This window comes from Varroa jacobsoni, unplaced genomic scaffold, assembly GCF_002532875.2.
Source record: "Varroa jacobsoni isolate VJ856 unplaced genomic scaffold, vjacob_1.0 contig02124, whole genome shotgun sequence".
NCBI classification, from domain to species: Eukaryota; Metazoa; Arthropoda; class Arachnida; order Mesostigmata; family Varroidae; genus Varroa; species Varroa jacobsoni.
This window is the reverse complement of record NW_019214763.1, coordinates 28,479-35,870: the sequence shown is the minus strand read 5'-3', so window position 1 is coordinate 35,870 and position 7,392 is coordinate 28,479. Positions and strand designations below refer to the sequence as shown.

General features: G+C 38.3%; 1 long non-coding RNA gene across 1 annotated transcript; it reads left to right on the top strand.

Annotated features, from left to right (window-relative positions):
- Positions 1-633: 633 nt before the first annotated feature.
- LOC111272387 (uncharacterized) lies at positions 634-6,046 on the top strand. The gene is made up of 3 exons (XR_002687485.2): positions 634-794; positions 2,071-2,243; positions 5,192-6,046. It is a non-coding gene; the product is annotated as an uncharacterized LOC111272387 (long non-coding RNA).
- The last annotated feature ends 1,346 nt before the right edge of the window (positions 6,047-7,392 follow it).

Here is a 7,392-nt window from a genome sequence, read left to right as displayed (position 1 = left end):
TACATCTAGCAAAAGTAAATAAAAGGATCAAAAATAAACTCAGAACGGCATTCGTTACACGCAGGCAGTTGGCCATGGAGTATAACACAATTGAGTAGGTCAATCATTGGGCAAACCTAACAAAAGCAAACTATAATTTAGTTTACTCTACTAAGTAGACATACTCTGTTTAAGGACGAGGCAGCATGGATCGATCAGAAGTATATCTTTGGTGACATACGCCAGGAAATATATTCTGGCGCTGTCAGCACATAAATTATACTTAATTAACATATAACTGAAACGTCTCAACTACGAGACCATAGCAGTGCAGCCGTAACTTCAATATATAGCAACGTTGACGCAATCAATCTGAGAGTGCTTTGAGGGGAACCAGGTTAGAAAAACACTAGTCGAAACATCTTAATTTATGACATTGCAAAAGCAATACATAGAGGGTCCATTTTGACTACTGCAAGGAGATTGCTATTACTTTAACTTGGCGTTTGTCAAAATAAAATGATCGGAATAACACAATGCAGCCATTGAAAAGAGTAAATATGGCTCACAGAATGACTCACAGACGACCTGGACTACACTTGATGTTATAGAAACAGAAATGAAATAGAATAGATTGGAGTTTGACGCGACAGAAACAGCCTATGCTAGGCTAAGTAGGTATGGCCATGAGATTAGCAGGACTCTCCACTGTAAACTATCGCGAAACAGCCGACGAAGGCTTTAGCAGTTGTCCATTGCTTATGGTCGTTTACAACATGTATTTTCCGAATAGAAAGTGAAGCCTTGATGCAAAGGTATGTGATTCAAATGGATATATGGTGTCTATTGGGTATCACTGGGCCATCCGAAGCGCCAGTATCACGTTATTCCGCTAACTTCTTCCTGGTTTCTTTCAATTCTTCTCAAGATTCATAAGAAACTACCGCTGAACACAATTGTTAGCATCTGATAATGAGTGTACGTCACGGTAGGTTGCGTAGAAGGATAGACTCTTATGTGGCGAATCTACATTACAATATCGATATATCGCCGTTCGTGGGCATCTATTTTATTATCTATTCTATCTGTTCAAGTGTTTCTCAGCAGCAATTAAATAGACCGATTAAAAGTAAAAGAAAAAAAAAAACGGTACACGATCATTCGTTTGATTGCTGACAGATAGTAAAATCAATAATGATAAGCAAATAAGCAATAATGATAACTTTTAGCCGGGCGAATAGACGCACCGATACTTATCATCGTCTCAATAATTCTAAGTGCTTGCAGGGGACTACTTGAAATTTCTGCTATCATCTGCTATTGATTTTCCATCTCACCTAACGGTAGTTCAGCTTCATCTAGTAGGATTAAGAAATGAAAACTCTAGGATATAGTGAAATAATGTCAATTTCACATAACATAGGGCTCTGCCTATACAAATACAGCCCGCAAAGTGAAGTTGGATCTACTAGACCGACGTATCAATCATGCAACCCACTTTTGTAAATTAATGGGATAAGACGTCGCGTCAGAAGGGACAGGACTAATTAACGTACACTTTAAATAGCTATTAAAAATCTTTTTGTCGTGGGCCGTTCTAGGAAACACCGTGCGCTTAGGACTAGCGAAATTGCATAGACTTGAGATACATGCACCTATCTGCAAGCTAAAAGAACTTGATTAACGTTGAACCTGCGTCGTACCGCCATATAGGCTAACGAAGGTTTCATTCCATTTTTTAGTTAACACAACTAAACCTAGCACGAAAATAATACGTAGCCAATCATATAGGTGTCCTGCATTGGCTAAACCGATTTCAAGATAGATCTCTTTCCCTCGGAGCCGTTAACATAAACCCCAGATGGTTGATGTGTATCATTGTTAGGAAATTGAAGTTAGTTTTATTAAAGCTTGTCAAAGTATATGTAACTACGGCGGTTCGAGTCGAGGGTAAAAGCAATCCTGGGCTGTAAGCAGGTGTTTGAGTTCCGTACACGGACCGGTATGTGTTGAGCAGTGGTTGCTATATGTAAATGAGGAAAGAATAGGCCTTAATTAGATGTACGAAACAAAGCTTTTATGTGGTTCCAGGTGATGTGTGAAAGGATGGGGCATTCCTCTGTCAAATAGAAGCTCAGCCTCAAACGTAAAGCAAGCATATGATAACCTACATGAGTAATTGTTTCGTACGCCGGGAATTAGCGCTAGCATCACCATGAAGGTAGACGAGGCCGCAAGCTGTTACACGCGACGAACGCACCGCGGTAAATTCAATATGAGCCAATATGTGAGCTGAGAAAAATAATGAATATGACCGTTTTTCGAAGTAGATGAGAAAGTATAACAGATTGTCTCATATATTTATTCAAGCGAAGTACTTCTATATAAGCTATTAATAGCGGTACTTAAATTGCACTAGTTGCCGAAGAAGCAGGTCGATATGTTTGTTGTTACGGTAGGGAAATAGTATTGGTTGTTTTGATCAGAGGAAATAGACGACGGGACACAGAACGAGATATCGCAGAAGTCTTCCACGTATGCCAAACATTGTTTCACTTTCTTGCTTAAAAATCAATTATAAAAAAGTCTAAACCAAGCCGAATCACGTCTAGATAGTGACGAGTGGAGTCAGTCCTCGTATGAGATTGATCTGCTTCTATATATATATATGTAACTCGTATACAGGTGCAACGCATCGTACTAAATATGGATCTTTAGCAACAGAGTAGTTTAATGCAATTTAAATGTCGATTAAGGAAAATGTCACGAAAACAAACGCTAGAATCAGGCTTTGCTGTACGTTTCACAGTAGTAAAGTAGAAGTTGCGAATAGTCAGGTGAATGAGTTACTGTGTTGAGTCAACCCTAAGTTGTCCGCAGGAGATTTCACGCAATAGATGAGCAATAGGATTGCAAGGAACGATATGAATAAATATATGGATCGCTTTTTCTTTATGGCAAACATAGAACACGTTTTAAAAAGCTCAGTATTTCGGCACGGTATGAAGCATTTTCACATGCGTATGTATCCATATATAATAACTTGTTAGAAAATCTTCCCATAAGTAGATACCGAACGTAGAGACCGCAATAGGAGCCAGTCATCCGACTAAAAGTTGATTTAATCGGTGATATTTTTAGCGTTCATCATCTCTATCGGCATAAAACCGATAAGGTTGTAAAAGTACTGTTTGGCAGGATAGATGACAGGTTTTTGTACCTGAAATCTACGAAATTACAGGACGAATTAACAGGAATAGCTGTAATTGTGCTTAAATTGCAAATGGTAATTAAATATAAACCTTCAAAGAATGGACAAAATGATGTAAGTTTTTAGGTATTTTGCGACTGTTCTTTGCATCGGTCGCTTAATAACCAAGCCAATTGTAACTATGTGGAGTGAATTTTTAACATAATATCGTTTATATGTCGTTACGATACTTTTTCGCAGTCGTAACCGCTGTGGCCTGAAGTTGTTTAGAAGTTTTTACTGACATTTGACAAACATCTATTTGTCGTTTTAGGAGAATATCCTGTTTGCATTATTATTCATTGTACATTTAAGACCACTCAAGCATTCATAGGTAGCACCTTATGACCGCAATTTATTTAGGCGCATATAACTGGTGCTAGGTAGCGCGGCCTTATATCCGTGCGTTTTTGAAAGTAACGTTTCTTGCTCAGATCTCTTGTATCAGCTTTTACCAACTGATCAAGTTCTGTAGGGCAACGCACAAATTCACAATCTTCATAGCAAAGCAGATTTAACTGGCACTAAAGACAAGCACGTACTTTCATGCTCGTTAAAACAATCCCTAGTGCTTCAATGAATCTCCTTCGAAATGCGTATACGAGATACCTAAATTCAATGTGTTTTCCAATATTTTTTCCGCGGATTAAGTCTACAGTAAAATTTTCTATGTACGCATGTTGACAGATACATCATACACAAATTGCGTACAAACAGAATATAGTAGAAATAAATATATACATAAATAAAATATACATTGGACGAATATAGATATACTATAGAAATACTGGGAGGAAAAAACATTTTCAGACATGGCCTACATCTAAATTTGATCTGCTCCCATGTGGTATACCGCTTCATTGACTGTTAGGTACCAACTAGTAAGCAAGTAGCGATGCCGCAACTTCCTCACATATTTTCTGTTTTCGTAGCTTTTCCCTGTAAAGAAAATACTCTCTCTCTCTCAGCTAAGCAGTATATGTTTATAAGTTAATCGAAAACACTTGATAAGTTTTTCTTACTGTAACTACGTACATGTGTATCCCTATCATGTATTTCCGCATGAAAAGTGACTATATCTTCTTTCCTATGAAGTTTCCTATTTCTTATGAAGTTGAAGTCTAACTTGCGGTTTACCTTGAAAGGTTCTCGAGTTTTCGCAGCAATTGCTGAATCCGGTTAGAAGGGTTTTTCTGGTCGGATACACTTGACGACATGCTCATACAGGTGATGCGCGTCTAATGAAGCATCACGACACCTTCCATGACTGAGCTTGTTGGCCTGACATCGTGTCCTGAAAAGATAACTAGGCTAAAATTACTTATATTCACCTTGTGTCACACTTGGTATAACTTGGTTGATTTTATTCGTAGAACAGGTACCATTATATCCGCTCGCGCATGACGGCGCATCGCAATAAACATCTATCTATACTCCGCATTCATATCGATCATGTAGTTATTTTTCAATAGAAGAGGCCAACACCACATACTATCTGCGACTGGCTTGAACAATTGTGAGATATGGTAAGGTAGTGAAGTTGAAATCCTGGAGTTCTGCTCGTACTAGATGTTTTAGCAGTAATTACCCCCACCCCCCACACACGCCGTCGCCATCCCGAGCAGGATGAAAGTTAGCCTTCTGACAGCCGACTTTGCTTCCTGCTCTGAGTAAGCCGTCACCTGGTCGAAAGAAACGAGCGAACATCCACAATAGTTTCTATCCGCTTTCACTATTTTGGCTCTGCTACCCGTTCCATCAGGACCATCACTACACTCGGTCCCTTTGAATTCGGTACATGAGCACAGATCTTTCCGCGGGTCTCCTTCTCATGTCGGCAAAGCTGTCCCGACAGACGCAGACTCACATTAAAAGTTAATCAGCTTTCTAATTTATATTAGTATACTACTCTAAGATACTAACATGTCTATATTTCAATAACTATCATTATGAAATGAACAGGTAACCTCGGCTAACCAATTGACAAAATCATCCTGGGCTGTGGAGTAGCCCTATGAGGAGCTCTAATGCCACCTTTCAACCCAGCATTCCTCACGGTGCTGAGTAATTAAAGCGAACATCGCCTCTGCTGTATCGCTTAGCCTTCGTACGTTTTTCAACTGCACAGACTTCTTCTTCATTCTCAAATAATGGCAGCTATGAAAAGTTATATCACATATTGACGACTCCCATCATTGTTAACAGAATTGGACGATTCATTGCATGAGACAGAATAACGCGTCCAAGTCCCTGCTGAAAGGGTCCGTCTAATAGTACCATCGGTAAGGATAAAAACATGATTCATAACACCATAAAAATAAGGTGTTTCCATCTATCAAACAATATTTTAACAAGAATATACGTTGAATGAACAGGAATATATATGAAAGGTCTATAAATTAGTGCAGCTTTCATAATAATACGAAGGTCCTTACGCGCAAGTCGTCGATTAGTCCGATTGTCAAAATTGCTTTTGTCGCCCAATATGAAATAATACCGTTAGACCAAAAGGCGTAAACACAATGGGACACGTTGTAATGAGGCGCACCGAAACGTGAAATAAATTTACCCTTCGGATGGAATTACTGAAAATTAAATAAGTAATGCAAAATGCCAAAATTAATTAAAAAAAACTGTTGTCCGTCAATACTTGTGTGTTATACTTAGTATAAACGAAATGTGTTTTTAGGTGCAGGTTCTACAGTAGGTTTGAAGAAGAATCAATTTTTATTAAATACCATACATTTAGGTACGTTTATGCGCCGATAACTGTTAAGTAGCAATGTTTCGCAACAATTTACGTCTCCTTGTATTGATGCTGGTGGTACTCGAGACGCCATTAGCGGGAACGTCTGACTGGAACCCGCCATCACGACATCGATGAACGGCTCCGTCTGATCGTTCTGGGCGATACGAATCCGTTAATTTAGAATAGAACACAGTGTACACATGGCGCAAGCCTTTGACCAAATTCGTGGGCTGAGCTATGCAATCGCTATCGACGCAACTGCAAGTAAGCTATACCTAGTAATACAATAAAGTTATCAAAGAATAAATTTTCTTATTTCAGATTTGCTGCTTTATTTAAAAACAAGAACATTTTGAATGGCGACTTAGTCAAGGCTCGTATTTAACATTTAGCCATTTCGAGATAAAATACTGTGAAATAGTTGCTTGACAGCGGCAGAGAAAGTCAATATGGCCATGTGACATCATCCATTAGGTTAAAGTACCTATACCGAGATAGGTTTATTATATACGAACATGCGTTATATACATGGACCAGGCAATTACATATTCGTTAGCAGCTCTTCATACTCGAGGATTAATTTTGCTCTACATAGAAAAAAAGCCAAAACTTATAAACGAGCTTCAACGAAAAGCTCAATAATTCAATGCTACAAACAGATATCTATCTAGCTCAAAATAAAGATCTTCGAAATAAAGTCCAAAGAAAAGTATAGTAGTTGACGATGTATAATTAAATAGAAAAGCAAAATCCACCGTTTCTCAACGGTCTAGCATTATTAAACATAGTAGACGTGTTATGTCGATTTAGGAATCCTTCGATTTATCCAAAATTATCATTGCTCCTTTGGAGGAGCCGCTACCGATTGACGATCCTTTAGAACGTTTTACAATTTCACAACAGCCAAATAATTGGAATATAATTTAATAAAATTCAATGCTAGATTTTGAGAGGACTTTTTGGAGCACAATTAAATAATTAGTTCTCACCTGAGTCACATGTGTTTACTTCATTTGCGCTTCAGTTGAATCCATGAAACTCATGATGGTGAAGCTCTTTTTGTACATTGCGCTCTGCCAAGCTCATTTATTTTTCAACTTAACGATAGGACGCTTACTTCGTGGGGCTTTCTTGTTTAGACAGTCTTCTACACCTTTCTGTCAATTCTCCATATCTAAGTACCTCTTGAAAGGGGTGCCTAATAAACTCCTTTACAACTAAAACCATACGCTTCTGTCAAACTAGGCAGTAAGCATCCGAAGTTGTTTACTAAATAAGAAGTACCAGAGTTTTTGTTCCCATGTCAATAAGTTATTTTATATATTTCTCGTCATTGTTCATGACTTTCTCCTATATTTCCACCAAATGATCGATGACGAAGGTAAAGCGACGAAAGTCATTGCTCATTAAATGG